The 15,966-nt window shown below is 33.3% G+C and overlaps 1 protein-coding gene across 1 annotated transcript in view; it reads left to right on the top strand.

Annotated features, from left to right (window-relative positions):
• Positions 1–15,966, top strand: part of LOC143245245 (uncharacterized) — a 141,558-nt gene that overhangs the window by 51,616 nt on the left and 73,976 nt on the right. The window contains exons 6-9 of the mRNA XM_076491387.1: positions 9,295–9,357; positions 9,844–9,906; positions 11,881–11,955; positions 13,113–13,184. The gene's annotated coding sequence lies outside the window, so the exon portion shown is untranslated. The remainder of the gene's footprint in view (positions 1–9,294; positions 9,358–9,843; positions 9,907–11,880; positions 11,956–13,112; positions 13,185–15,966) is intronic.

Below are 15,966 nucleotides of genomic sequence, written 5' to 3'. Positions count from 1 at the left end.
CACAAATTGTTGTTTTCAGAGTCCTGTTTATACAGGATGGCCACAAATTGTTGTTTTCAGAATTCTGTTTATACAGGATGGCCACAAATTGTTGTTTCCAGAGTTCTGTTTATACAAAATGGCCACAAATTGTTGTTTCCAGAGTCCTGTCTATACAGGATGGCCACATATTGTTGTTTTCAGAGCCCTGTTTATACAGGATGGTCACAAATTGTTGTTTTCAGAATTCTGTTTATACAGGATGGCCACAAATTGTTGTTTTCAGAGTTCGGTTTATACAGGATGGCCACAAATTGTTGTTTTCAGAGTCCTGTTTATACAGGATGGCCAAAATTGTTGTTTTCAGAATTCTGTTTATACAAAATGGCCACAAATTGTAGTTTCCAGAGTTCTGTTTATACAGGATGGCCACAAATTTTTGTTTCCAGAGTCCTGTTTATAAAGGATGGCCACAAATTATTGTTTTCAGAGTTCTGTTTATACAGGATGACCACATATTGTTGTTTTCAGAATTCTGTTTATACAAAATGACCACAAATTGTTGTTTCCAGAGTTCTGTTTATACAAAATGGCCACAAATTGTTGTTTCCAGAGTCCTGTCTATACAGAATGGCCACAAATTGTTGTTTTCAGAATTTTGTTTATACAGTATGGCCACAAATTGTTGTTTTCAGAATTCTGTTTAAAAAGGATGGCCACAAATTATTGTTTTCAGAGTACTGTTTATACAGGATGGCCACAAATTGTTGTTTTCAGAGTCCTGTTTATACAAGATGGCCACAAATTGTTGTTTTCAGAGTCCTGTGTATACAGGATGACCACAAATTGTTGTTTTCAGAGTCCTGTGTATACAGGATGACCACAAATTGTTGTTTTCAGAGTCCTGTGTATACAGGATGGCCTCAAATTGTTGTTTTCAGAATTCTGTTTATACAAAATGGCCACAAATTGTTGTTTCCAGAGTTCTGTTTATACAAAATGGCCACACATTGTTGTTTCCAGAGTCCTGTCTATACAGAATGGCCACAAATTGTTGTTTTCAGAGTCCTGTTTATACAGGATGGCCACAAATTTTTGTTTTCAGAATTCTGTTTATACAGGATGGCCACAAATTGTTGTTTTCAGAGTCCTGTTTATACAGGATGGCCACAAATTGTTGTTTTCAGAGTCCTGTTTATACAGGATGGCCACAAATTGTTGTTTTCAGAGTCCTGTTTATAAAGGATGGCCACAAATTATTGTTTTCAGAGTTCTATTTATACAGGATGACCACAAATTGTTGTTTTCAAAGTCCTGTCTATACAGGATGGCCACAAATTGTTGTTTTCAGATATCTGTTTATACAGGATGATCAAAATTTGTTGTTTTCAGAGTTCTGTTTATACAGGATGACCACAAATTGTTGTTTTCAAAGTCCTGTCTATACAGGATGGCCACAAATTGTTGTTTTCAGATATCTGTTTATACAGGATGATCAAAATTTGTTGTTTTCAGAGTTTGGTTTATACAGGATGGCCACAAATTGTTGTTTCCAGAGTCCTGTTTATACAGGATGGCCACAAATTGTTGTTTTCAGAATTCTGTTTATACAGGATGGCCACAAATTGTTGTTTTCAGAGTCCTGTTTATACAGGATGGCCACAAATTGTTGTTTTCAGAGTCCTGTTTATAAAGGATGGCCACAAATTATTGTTTTCAGAGTTCTGTTTATACAGGATGACCAAAATTTGTTGTTTTCAGAGTTCGGTTTATACAGGATGGCCACAAATTGTTGTTTTCAGAGTCCTGTTTATACAGGATGGCCACAAATTGTTGTTTTCAGAGTCCTGTTTATACAGCATGGCCACAAATTGTTGTTTTCAGAATTCTGTTTATACAGGATGGCCACAAATTGTTGTTTTCAGAATTCTGTTTATACAGGATGGCCACAAATTGTTGTTTTCAGAGTCCTGTTTATACAGGATGGCCAGAAATTGTTGTTTTCAGAGTCCTGTTTATAAAGGATGGCCTCAAATTATTGTTTTCAGAGTCCTGTTTATACAGGATGGCCACAAATTGTTGTTTTCAGAGTCCTGTTTATACAGGATGGCCACAAATTGTTGTTTTCAGAGTCCTGTTTATACAGGATGGCCACAAATTATTGTTTTCAGAGTTCTGTTTATACACGATTACCACAAATTGTTGTTTTCAGAATTCTGTTTATACAGGATGGCCACAAATTGTTGTTTTCAGAGTTCTTTTATACAGGATGACCAAAATTTGTTGTTTTCAGAGTTCGGTTTATACATGATGGCCACAAATTGTTGTTTTCAGAGTCCTGTCTATACAGGATGGCCACATATTGTTGTTTTCAGAGTCCTGTTTATACAGGATGGCCACAAATTGTTGTTTTCAGAGTCCTGTTTATACAGGATGGCCACAAATTGTTGTTTTCAGAATTCTGTTTACACAGGATGGCCACAAATTGTTGTTTCCAGAGTTCTGTTTATACAAAATGGCCACAAATTGTTGTTTTCAGAATTCTGTTTATACAGGATGGCCACATATTGTTGTTTTCAGAGCCCTGTTTATACAGGATGGTCACAAATTGTTGTTTTCAGAATTCTGTTTATACAGGATGGCCACAAATTATTGTTTTCAGAGTTCTGTTTATACACGATTACCACAAATTGTTGTTTTCAGAATTCTGTTTACACAGGATGGCCACAAATTGTTGTTTCCAGAGTTCTGTTTATACAAAATGGCCACAAATTGTTGTTTTCAGAATTCTGTCTATACAGGATGGCCACATATTGTTGTTTTCAGAGCCCTGTTTATACAGGATGGTCACAAATTGTTGTTTTCAGAATTCTGTTTATACAGGATGGCCACAAATTGTTGTTTTCAGAGTTCGGTTTATACAGGATGGCCACAAATTGTTGTTTTCAGAGTCCTGTTTATACAGGATGGCCAAAATTGTTGTTTTCAGAATTCTGTTTATACAAAATGGCCACAAATTGTAGTTTCCAGAGTTCTGTTTATACAGGATGGCCACAAATTTTTGTTTCCAGAGTCCTGTTTATAAAGGATGGCCACAAATTATTGTTTTCAGAGTTCTGTTTATACAGGATGACCACATATTGTTGTTTTCAGAATTCTGTTTATACAAAATGACCACAAATTGTTGTTTCCAGAGTTCTGTTTATACAAAATGGCCACAAATTGTTGTTTCCAGAGTCCTGTCTATACAGAATGGCCACAAATTGTTGTTTTCAGAATTTTGTTTATACAGTATGGCCACAAATTGTTGTTTTCAGAATTCTGTTTAAAAAGGATGGCCACAAATTATTGTTTTCAGAGTACTGTTTATACAGGATGGCCACAAATTGTTGTTTTCAGAGTCCTGTTTATACAAGATGGCCACAAATTGTTGTTTTCAGAGTCCTGTGTATACAGGATGACCACAAATTGTTGTTTTCAGAGTCCTGTGTATACAGGATGACCACAAATTGTTGTTTTCAGAGTCCTGTGTATACAGGATGGCCTCAAATTGTTGTTTTCAGAATTCTGTTTATACAAAATGGCCACAAATTGTTGTTTCCAGAGTTCTGTTTATACAAAATGGCCACACATTGTTGTTTCCAGAGTCCTGTCTATACAGAATGGCCACAAATTGTTGTTTTCAGAGTCCTGTTTATACAGGATGGCCACAAATTTTTGTTTTCAGAATTCTGTTTATACAGGATGGCCACAAATTGTTGTTTTCAGAGTCCTGTTTATACAGGATGGCCACAAATTGTTGTTTTCAGAGTCCTGTTTATACAGGATGGCCACAAATTGTTGTTTTCAGAGTCCTGTTTATAAAGGATGGCCACAAATTATTGTTTTCAGAGTTCTATTTATACAGGATGACCACAAATTGTTGTTTTCAAAGTCCTGTCTATACAGGATGGCCACAAATTGTTGTTTTCAGATATCTGTTTATACAGGATGATCAAAATTTGTTGTTTTCAGAGTTCTGTTTATACAGGATGACCACAAATTGTTGTTTTCAAAGTCCTGTCTATACAGGATGGCCACAAATTGTTGTTTTCAGATATCTGTTTATACAGGATGATCAAAATTTGTTGTTTTCAGAGTTCGGTTTATACAGGATGGCCACAAATTGTTGTTTCCAGAGTCCTGTTTATACAGGATGGCCACAAATTGTTGTTTTCAGAATTCTGTTTATACAGGATGGCCACAAATTGTTGTTTTCAGAGTCCTGTTTATACAGGATGGCCACAAATTGTTGTTTTCAGAGTCCTGTTTATAAAGGATGGCCACAAATTATTGTTTTCAGAGTTCTGTTTATACAGGATGACCAAAATTTGTTGTTTTCAGAGTTCGGTTTATACAGGATGGCCACAAATTGTTGTTTTCAGAGTCCTGTTTATACAGGATGGCCACAAATTGTTGTTTTCAGAGTCCTGTTTATACAGCATGGCCACAAATTGTTGTTTTCAGAATTCTGTTTATACAGGATGGCCACAAATTGTTGTTTTCAGAATTCTGTTTATACAGGATGGCCACAAATTGTTGTTTTCAGAGTCCTGTTTATACAGGATGGCCAGAAATTGTTGTTTTCAGAGTCCTGTTTATAAAGGATGGCCTCAAATTATTGTTTTCAGAGTCCTGTTTATACAGGATGGCCACAAATTGTTGTTTTCAGAGTCCTGTTTATACAGGATGGCCACAAATTGTTGTTTTCAGAGTCCTGTTTATACAGGATGGCCACAAATTATTGTTTTCAGAGTTCTGTTTATACACGATTACCACAAATTGTTGTTTTCAGAATTCTGTTTATACAGGATGGCCACAAATTGTTGTTTTCAGAGTTCTTTTTATACAGGATGACCAAAATTTGTTGTTTTCAGAGTTCGGTTTATACATGATGGCCACAAATTGTTGTTTTCAGAGTCCTGTCTATACAGGATGGCCACATATTGTTGTTTTCAGAGTCCTGTTTATACAGGATGGCCACAAATTGTTGTTTTCAGAGTCCTGTTTATACAGGATGGCCACAAATTGTTGTTTTCAGAATTCTGTTTACACAGGATGGCCACAAATTGTTGTTTCCAGAGTTCTGTTTATACAAAATGGCCACAAATTGTTGTTTTCAGAATTCTGTTTATACAGGATGGCCACATATTGTTGTTTTCAGAGTCCTGTTTATACAGGATGGTCACAAATTGTTGTTTTCAGAGTCCTGTGTATACAGGATGGCTACAAATTGTTGTTTTCAGAGTCCTGTTTATGCAGGATGGCCATAAATTGTTTTTTTCAGAGTCCTGTTTATAAAGGATGGCCACAAATTATTGTTTTCAGAGTTCTGTTTATACAGGATGACCACAAATTGTTGTTTTCAGAGTCCTGTCTATCCAGCATGGCCACAAATTGTTGTTTTCAGATATCTGTTTATACAGGATGACCAAAATTTGTTGTTTTCAGAGTTCGGTTTATACAGGATGGCCACAAATTGTTGTTTTCAGAGTTCTGTTTATACAGGATGGCCAAAATTGTTGTTTTCAGAATTCTGTTTATACAAAATGGCCACAAATTGTTGTTTCCAGAGTTCTGTTTATACAAAATGGCCACAAATTGTTGTTTCCAGAGTCCTGTTTATACAGGATGACCAAAATTTGTTGTTTTCAGAGTTCTGTTTATACAGGATGGCCACAAATTGTTGTTTCCAGAATTCTGTTTATACAAAATGGCCACAAATTGTTGTTTCCATAGTTCTGTTTATACAGGATGGCCACAAATTTTTGTTTCCAGAGTCCTGTTTATAAAGGATGGCCACAAATTATTGTTTTCAGAGTTCTGTTTATACAGGATGACCACAAATTGTTGTTTTCAGAATTCTGTTTATACAAAATGGCCACAAATTGTTGTTTCCAGAGTTCTGTTTATACAAAATGGCCACAAATTGTTGTTTCCAGAGTCCTGTCTATACAGAATGGCCACAAATTGTTGTTTTCAGAATTCTGTTTATACAGTATGGCCACAAATTGTTGTTTTCAGAATTCTGTTTAAAAAGGATGGCCACAAATTATTGTTTTCAGAGTACTGTTTATACAGGATGGCCACAAATTGTTGTTTTCAGAGTCCTGTTTATACAAGATGGCCACAAATTGTTGTTTTCAGAGTCCTGTGTATACAGGATGACCACAAATTGTTGTTTTCAGAGTCCTGTGTATACAGGATGACCACAAATTGTTGTTTTCAGAGTCCTGTTTATACAGGATGGCCACAAATTGTTGTTTTCAGAGTCCTGTTTATAAAGGATGGCCACAAATTGTTGTTTTCAGAATTCTGTTTATACAGGATGGCCACAAATTGTTGTTTTCAGAGTCCTGTTTATACAGGATGGCCACAAATTGTTGTTTTCAGAGTCCTGTTTATACAGGATGGCCACAAATTGTTGTTTTCAGAGTCCTGTTTTTAAAGGATGGCCACAAATTATTGTTTTCAGAGTTCTATTTATACAGGATGACCACAAATTGTTGTTTTCAAAGTCCTGTCTATACAGGATGGCCACAAATTGTTGTTTCCAGAGTCCTGTTTATACAGGATGGCCACAAATTGTTGTTTTCAGAATTCTGTTTATACAGGATGGCCACAAATTGTTGTTTTCAGAGTCCTGTTTATACAGGATGGCCACAAATTGTTGTTTTCAGAGTCCTGTTTATAAAGGATGGCCACAAATTATTGTTTTCAGAGTTCTGTTTATACAGGATGACCACAAATTGTTGTTTTCAAAGTCCTGTCTATACAGGATGGCCACAAATTGTTGTTTTCAGAGTTCGGTTTATACAGGATGGCCAAAAATTGTTGTTTTTAGAGTCCTGTCTATACAGGATGGCCACAAATTTTTGTTTTCAGAGTCCTGTTTATAAAGGATGGCCACAAATTATTGTTTTCAGAGTTCTGTTTATACAGGATGACCACAAATTGTTGTTTTCAAAGTCCTGTCTATACAGGATGGCCACAAATTGTTGTTTTCAGATATCTGTTTATACAGGATGATCAAAATTTGTTGTTTTCAGAGTTCGGTTTATACAGGATGGCCAAAAATTGTTGTTTTTAGAGTCCTGTTTATACAGGATGGCCACAAATTGTTGTTTTCAGAATTCTGTTTATACAAAATGGCCACAAATTGTTGTTTCCAGAGTCCTGTCTATACAGGATGGCCACAAATTGTTGTTTCCAGAATTCTGTTTATACAAAATGGCCACAAATTGTTGTTTCCAGAGTTCTGTTTATACAGGATGGCCACAAATTTTTGTTTCCAGAGTCCTGTGTATACAGGATGACCACAAATTGTTGTTTTCAGAGTCCTGTGTATACAGGATGGCCACAAATTGTTGTTTTCAGAGCCCTGTGTATACAGGATGGCCATTAATTCCTGTTCCCATTTTAAAAGTTTGTTACAAGAAAACCAACAGATTTAGAATTTTGTGGTTTTTAGTATCCTTTTAATTAACTAATAAAGTTTTTCATTATTTACAGATTGTAATCAGTGTTCAGTTGTTAATGATTATGTAGTTTTTATCATCTTGTTGCTTAACTGATGAAGGTTTTTCATGATTTACAGATTGTAACTGGAGTGTCCAGTTGCTAATAGCTGAAGTTTGAACAAAGATGGCAACTACACAGGAAAAAGCTCAATTTGTCATTTGTTTGCAGCATTGAGGTCAGTGACAACTGACCAATGAAATTAACACTGTCAAGATCCTTTCTCCACACCGAGCATTAGGAGGTGATTTCACAGGTTTGGGGAGAGAGGAAGTGTGATTTGACGTGTCTTGAGGTGGACATCCAAGTGTTTCTGTAGAACTGTTGATAATGTCCAGGAGACATTCTAACTCAGCCCTAGAAAGTTTATTTATCGCATTTCAAGTGAACTCCAGCAAACAAGGTCAACAATACTCCAAGTCCTATACAAGAAATTGCTTATTCACATGTATAAAGTGCACACACACACACACCGAGCTTACTCCTGTGTAGTGGCCACCTTTCTTCAAACTTCAGCCATTAGCAACTGGACACTCCAGTTACAATCTGTAAATCATGAAGAACCTTCATCAGTTAAGCAACAAGATGATAAAAACTACATAATTCTAGCCCTTTTGGTTTTGTTGTAATAAATGTGTAAAACAGGAACAGGACCCTGTGAAATTTGATCAATTGTTTGTGATGCTAATGGTCTTAGTTAAATTATTGCTTTTATTTAAGCAAGTGGTATTTTTAAATAAAGTAAGCAGAGCTGGGTGATTAGTGTAATTTACTAATTGTTTTAATTTTCTGGACAATTAATTGATTGTATTTCATTAATTGAATTTTCGCACATGGACCCTGGATATGTGAAATAATAAATAATAATTGGAAACATTAATTTTAATTTGTTGATTAGTTTTGTAAGTTGTGACACTAATAATTAGAATGAGGAATCAATATGGCAACATTTGAATTATTTGTATAGTTGGAATAGCTGATAAAATTTGATGATCAGAAGTACTAATTTGATTTATTGTTATTTTCATGACATTCTTCTTCTTCATATGTCAAATCTGCGGCAGACATCGACGACCATGTCATGCCAGACTTTTCTGTTGTCAATCCTCCTTATCAACTTGATGTTGCATATTGAGTTCTTGGTGACATAGTTATTGAGGCTGTCGATATATTTAGTTCTTTGATACCCTCTGCTTTTCCTCCCTTCTATTTTTCCACATAGCATCTGTTTCTCTATCCCATTCTTCCTACAGATGTGTCCTAGAAATTCCATTTGTCTCTTTCTTATAGTTTTCATGAGTGACCTTTTGTATCCTGCCAGTTCCATGACTTCCACATTTGTTTTTTTTTCAGTCCATGATATTTTTAGCATCTTTCTAAGGAACCACATTTCAGCAGCTTCTAATCTCTTCTCTGTATCTTTGTTCAGTGTCCAGCTCTCATGACATTAAGTAATGTAATTGTAATGTCAGTGAATTGGCTGTTTTATGTAACATTAAGTGAAGTAATCAATGCTTGTAAGTAATTAATTAATTTTCCAGGGTCTGAAAAGTATCAGTGATACAATACTGATTTATATTTCATAAATTGTTTTTAATTATGGTGCAGTCTGAATCATTGTAAATTAAAACTTATGGTCATTAATTTAATTTAATAATGTTACTGATGTGTTTAATAACTAACTTTAATGTTTGGTTCTAGTAAAAAGAAGTGAATAATTTTGAAAAATGTAATAATAATGTGGGTGATTCTCTTTAGGAAGATAATGTTACAACAGAGGTCAGCACTGATGAAGGAAGGTATCATTATTATAGTGTACAGGTAAGTGACCAGTTTTACATTATAATAAATTTTTACTGACAAAATACCATTTGATATTTAAAATTGAATATTTTATTATTATTGTGCTTAAATCTAAGTGTAAGTACAGTTAAATTTATTTAAAAAATTGTATGTATTTTTTTTAGAAAATGACTGTATCAAGTAAACATTCTTAAGTTGAAATACTGAATTTTTTTATTCTTTTATTTACCTAAAAACAGTATAGGCATGTTGTTAACTTTCATTAGATGATTTTTGCGAACTATTAAATTTGTAATAAACTAAACATTGTATATTACAGGTACTTTACTAAAACATTTAACAAAAAACATTTTTAAAACCGTCATTATAATTGTAGAGATAACAAAAAATCAGAAGTTGTTGGTTTATGTAGCTTCAAAATATTTGGAGATGGTCCCAGATTTCATGTCCGAATAATTAAATATTTTTAACAGTTAAAACTACAAGTATTTTTACATTTTTCAGGGACCTCCAGGACCTAGAGGCTACCAAGGGCCCCCAGGACCTCCAGGACTGAAAGGAGATAAGGTAACATCAAGGGTTTTTAAAATATGTCTAGAAAATTGACAAACAAAAATATATACATGTATACACCTTTATAAGGTGTGTCTGATAAGTGGAAGCACATCATGTTGGCCTAAAATAGATTTGCTTTAAGAGTCATAGCTGTACAGCTAACTTGAGCAATTACTGGTGGATAGTAATGTTTATTTACAAATTCATGGTTTTATTTCTTATTTTTGCTAAATCTACTTGACTTGCTTACTACAATTAGTCGATTTATAGTTAACTAAACAGTACAGTTTTGTTTGTGGTTAAATGTATGACTTGTGTTTCATTTAATATTTAATCTAATTTCCACTTAATTTTACAGTTTGGAATTTAGCAGTGATTTCTTATTCCTGACTTGATTGGCTTCTGATTAGGTTAAGATATGTTATTGTTCGACGTAATTTTAAGTGTAATAGGTGTGTTTGATTACCTGTTCAATGTGTCTAAGAGTGCTGTATTTCAGAACTAGTTCCAGTGTGGAACACATAGGGTAAATGTTAGGAAAGTTAGAATAGTGTGTATTCATATAGCCAAGTTCTTAATGTTTAATTTTTACAATTGTGATAAGTCTCTAGATGCTGCTTGAAAAATAGTTTAAAGTGAACAAAGTGTAACAGTAGCTGTCAAGCCTGGTGGGTCTTGATTAAGGAATTGAAACCCAATATCTGTCTTTGGTCAAGTGCAGCAGTGTATCTTAGGCATAAGAAATGATTATAAGTATTTAAAAATGCTACTTTTTGTAATTGAATAAACATGTTTACAGACTTTATAAACTAAACATTGAGTGAAAATTTGATTGCCTTAGCACTCAAAGAAATTGTTTTACGTTTTCATTTTTACAGGTAGTGAAAAATACTTGTGAGTTATGATAGGGCTGCTGAATCCCATTATACTTTTAAACAAATGTTTTAAACTATTTGTGCACCAAATAATTTGTGGGTTTCAGTTTGTTTTCTTTACAGACAACATAATAACACTGTTGTCCTGTAAAAACAAATTAAGAAATATATAGTCAGTATTGCCCTGAGTACTACTGATTACTGTTGTGTTCTTTTATACAATTTACATGTATGATGAGTGATATAATCTGTTTTGTTGGGTTTTTTATAGCAATTTTTGTAACAGACAAAAACATAGAATATTCAGTATGAATCAATCTCATGAAAACCTTCCATCAATTAATGCTCTTAAAAGTTGGTAACTTGAGGGTTAACACTCATTAACGCTTCTTTTAGTAACAGTTAAAGTAGGCTTGCTATTTCAGTTATGTATGTTGTAGGATTTTATTTCTTTATTCCAAAGCTTGGCTTTTAATTGTGTATCAAATTTAAGTTAAAACTTAACTTCACAGTAAAGTCATTGTTACCATATTATTTAATTTCTCTCAGCTGTGTAGAGGGAGTTCAGGACATCTTTAAAGAGTAATCATGTTTATTCTATTGTTACATTCTTTACAGACTTGGATAAACCCAAAATCAAGATCACATATAAGTCGAATACATTTTTTGCTTGTTTGTATATTAAAATGGATTGGTATTTGCTGGCCCAATTTCACTCACTTAACTGTATATTAATGTTGGTCAAATGCTTTTCATTTCTTTCCACAATTAGCCCATGTAGTCAGCAAATTCTTTCCCATATGTTGTGACCTTTATATTACCATGCCAGCTTAAGCAGTTCATCACAGTTCTGTTCAGTTAAAATGGGGTGTCTGATACTGAACTCTTAACATATGAGGGTATTATTGTATTTTTTAATACAAAATGTTGTTTGAGTAAAGATCATAGAGAGGTGAAAATGTTTTTCTTGCTCACCTTAAGCTGAGCACTCTTATCTTGTACTTAATATCCAACTTGTTGTTCGTTACTCTGTAACTTTAAGATAACTGGAAGATGACATGGAAGTTTAGATTTGTTTGATGGTGATTGTTCTTTTTCTTCTTCTTCACAGGGTGAGATTGGTAGAGACGGTTATCCTGGAACTTCAGGTTTACCTGGCCCCCCTGGCCATATTTTCATGATACCTGTAAGTTGTTATGATTTGAATGGTATCTCAGCATTAGTAATCTTTATGCCTGATAAACTTATTTACTGATGAATTATTTGCTTGTTTTCTTGTAGCAAAGCCACATCGGGCTATTTGCTGAGTCCACCAAGGGGAATCAAACCCCTGACTTTAGCATTGTAAATCCGTAGATTTACCGCTGAACTAGTGGGGGGTTACTAATGAATTATCAAAGTTTTAAAATGTGAATAAAATAAGGTAAAATATAATAGCTAGAAAATGTTTAAGAGTAAATTTTCATTTTTAAAACATAAATTCAGGGGATTTGATTTTAGAAACTAATTTCTAATATCATTGAACATCTTTAATTTGCATTTAAGTGTCATAAACCATAAAGTACTTCATTATGATTAACTAAACGAGTTGTACTGTAGAATTAAGTAAGGGGGTGATAGAATGTTTTTTATCATTTTTAAAAGTATCAGTTTTCACAGTTGAAACATCTTTAGTATAGTAGTGTTAACAAAAAATAATACATTGTACTATAAAAAAACTTGTGTTTATGAATGGTAAATTTGAAAGTTGCAAGTTTTAGTCTGTACATAACCTAGGGACTCTACCATGCTAGAACTGTGAATCTGAGAGTATATAGTTTATGGCTTGCTGTGTCAGAAACACTCTCCACGTTTCGGGACCATGGGTGTAACGTAACAGTGGTCAAATCCTAATATCTTGTCAGTCTCAGATAACTCGGTTTGTTTGCAGTGAGCTCTGTTGGTTGGCTGACTTTGTCGTGATCAATCATTTTAAAATTAGGAACAGTTATGTACAGTTAGTCCTGTAATTAAATCAAAGCTTCTGATTGTATCGTATTTCAATTTTTTCTATTTGTAATTAATGAACCACAAAAATTGCATCTGTGATATAGTGATTGCCACTCCTTAAAATGCTGGATACCACTTAATTAACTGATCATATTCGTTAGATTTTCTGTCTCCTCAATAGAGAATAAATTCAGTACATTCACACTTGAAAATTCTACAGTAAACAGTGAAGTATTATATGTATATATATTAGTTTCATTTTATTTCTGTTAAAGCTCTGACTTTATGGAGTTTTATTTATTTTTATATCTGAACTTAACCAGATGCAAATAGAAATTGTTTGTGCTCAAACAGGTTCAAGCTCAGGGAGATAGCAAGGGACCAGACAATACTGAAGCTTTACGCCAGATGTTAAGCCAACATATGGTAGGATATGACCTGCCTTTTATACAATTTAAAAAACAAATTTGCTTTTGTTTAAAAGCAACTTGTTAAATAAAAGTATGTGGGGAATGCTTTGATTTATTTTTTGTACCCAAAAGTTTAAAATACCAGTAATGCTCTCCCAGTAAAAGAAAGTGTTTTACGATAGGTGAACACCTTTGTTCAGAAAATTAATGTAACACAAAAATTAAAAATTGTATAATTCGAATGTTTTAAAAGATGGAGTTTTTTTCCCAGGGGCAAACAATAAAAGTTGCTAGTTTGCTGTGTATAAAGAAAAGTCCACCCTTACAAAGGATACAGATTACAGGGTTTTGTATTTTTGAGCAAAATAATGAGAAGCTTTATTTTACATGAATAATTAAAATAAATCTCAACTGTAGAACTGAGGAATGAAATAATTCAAATATGACCAATATTTATAATTGTACAAATTAAATCTGTGATCGGAGACTAGAAGAACAAAATACTTTTAGTGCACGTAAATTAAGATGAGTGTTTTTTAATAATTCAGTTGAGGAAGAATGCCCTTGTTTCTTGATTTGAACCATTTTATTAATAACTCAGTCAAGGGGAAGAATGCCCTTGTTTCTTGATTTGAACCATTTTATTAATAACTCAGTCGAGGGGAAGAATGCCCTTGTTTCTTGATTTGAACCATTTTATTAATAACTCAGTCGAGGGGAAGAATGTCCATGTTTCTTGATTTGAACAATTTGTTTTCAATAACTCGGTCGAGGTGAAGAATGTCCTTGTTTCTTGATTTGAACAATTTGTTTTTAATAATTCAGTCGAAGGGAAGAATGTTCATTTTTGTTGATTTGAACCATTTTATTAAAAACTCAGTCCAGGGGAAGAATGTCCTTGTTTCTTAATTTGAACAATTTTTTTATAATTTATTCGAGGGGAAGTATGCCCTTGTTTCTTGATTTGAACAATTTTTTTAAATAATTTAGTCGAGGGGAAGAATGTTCATTTTTGTTGATTTCAACCATTTTATTAATAACTTAGTCGAGGGAAAGAATGCCCTTGTTTCTCGATTTGAACAATTTTGTTTAATAATTCAGTCGAAGGGAAGAATGTTCATTTTGTTGATTTGAACCATTTTATTAAAAACTCAGTCCAGGGAAAGAATGTCCTTGTTTCTTGATTTGAACAATTTGTTTTTAATAACTCAGTTGAGGGGAAGAATGCCCTTTTTTCTTGATTTGAACAATTTTTTTTAATAATTCAGTCGAAGTGAAAAATTTCTTTGTTTTTTGATTTGAACAATTTTTTTTTGATAATTCGGTCGAAGGGAAGAATGTCCTTGTTTTTTGATTTGAACAATTTGTTTTAATAATTCAGTTGAGGGGAAGAATGCCCTTGTTTGTTGATTTGAACCATTTTAATAATAACTCTGTCCAGGGGAAGAATGCCCTTGTTTGTTGATTTGAACCATTTTATTAGAAACTCTTTCCAGGGGAAGAATGTCCTTTTTTCTTGATTTGAACAATTTTTTTAATAATTCAGTCGAAGGGAAGAATGTTCTTGTTTGTGGATTTTGACCATTTTATTAAAAATTTAGTCGCAGGGAAGAATGTCCTTTTTTGTTAATTTGAACCATTTTATTAATAACTCTGTCCAGGGGAATGATGTCCTTGTTTGTTGATTTGAACCATTTTTTAATAACATAGTCCAGGGGAAGAATGCCCTTGTTTCTTGATTTGAAGAATTTGTTTTTCATAACTCAGTCAAGGGGAAGTATGTTCTTGTTTCTTGATTTGAACTTTTTTTTAATAATTTAGTCGAGGGGAAGAATGTCCTTGTTTCTTGATTTGAACAATTTGTTTTTAATAACTCGGTCAAGGGGAAGAATGTTCTTGTTTGTTGATTTTAACAATTTGGCTTTTATAATTCAGTCGAGGGGAAGAATGTCCTTGTTTGTTGATTTTAACAATTTGGCTTTTATAATTCAGTCGAGGGGAAGAATGTCCTTGTTTCTTGATTTGAACAATTTGTTTTTAATAATTCATTCGAGGGGAAAAATGCATTTGTTTTTTTATTTGAACAGTTTGTTTTTAATAACTCGGTCAAGGGGAAGAATGTCCTTGGTTCTTGATTTGAACAATTTGGCTTTTATAATTCAGTCGAGGGGAAGAATGTCCTTGTTTCTTGATTTGAAGAATTTGTTTTTAATAATTCATTCGAGGGGAAGAATGTTCTTGTTTGTTGATTTTAATCATTTTATTAATAATTATTCGAGGGGAAGAATGTCCTTGTTTTTTGATTTGAACAATTTGTTTTTAATAACTCGGTCAAAAGGAAGAATGTTCTTGTTTCTTCATTTGAACTGTTTTTTTAATAATTCAGTCGAGGGGAAGAATGTCCTTGTTTCTTGATTTCAACAATTTGTTTTGAATAACTCGGTCAAGGGGAAGAATGTTCTTGTTTGTTGATTTTAACCATTTTATTAATAATTTAGTCGAGGGGAAGAATGCCCTTGTTTTTTGATTTGAACAATTTGTTTTTAATAACTCTGTCCAGGGGAAGAATATCCTTGTTTCTTTATTTGAACAATTTGTTTTTAATAACTCTGTCCAGGGGAAGAATGTCCTTGTTTCATGATTTGAACAATTTGTTTTTAATAATTCAGTTGAGGGGAAGAATGCTCTTGTTTGTTGATTTGAACCATTTTATTAATAATAACTCTGTCCAGGGGAAGAATGTCCTTGTTTCTTGATTTGTAAAATTTTTTTTAATAATTCAGTCGAGGGAAGAATGT

The sequence above is a fragment of the Tachypleus tridentatus genome, chromosome 2 (genome assembly GCF_004210375.1).
Source record: "Tachypleus tridentatus isolate NWPU-2018 chromosome 2, ASM421037v1, whole genome shotgun sequence".
Taxonomy (NCBI): domain Eukaryota; kingdom Metazoa; phylum Arthropoda; class Merostomata; order Xiphosura; family Limulidae; genus Tachypleus; species Tachypleus tridentatus.
This window is presented reverse-complemented; position numbering and strand designations above follow the sequence as displayed.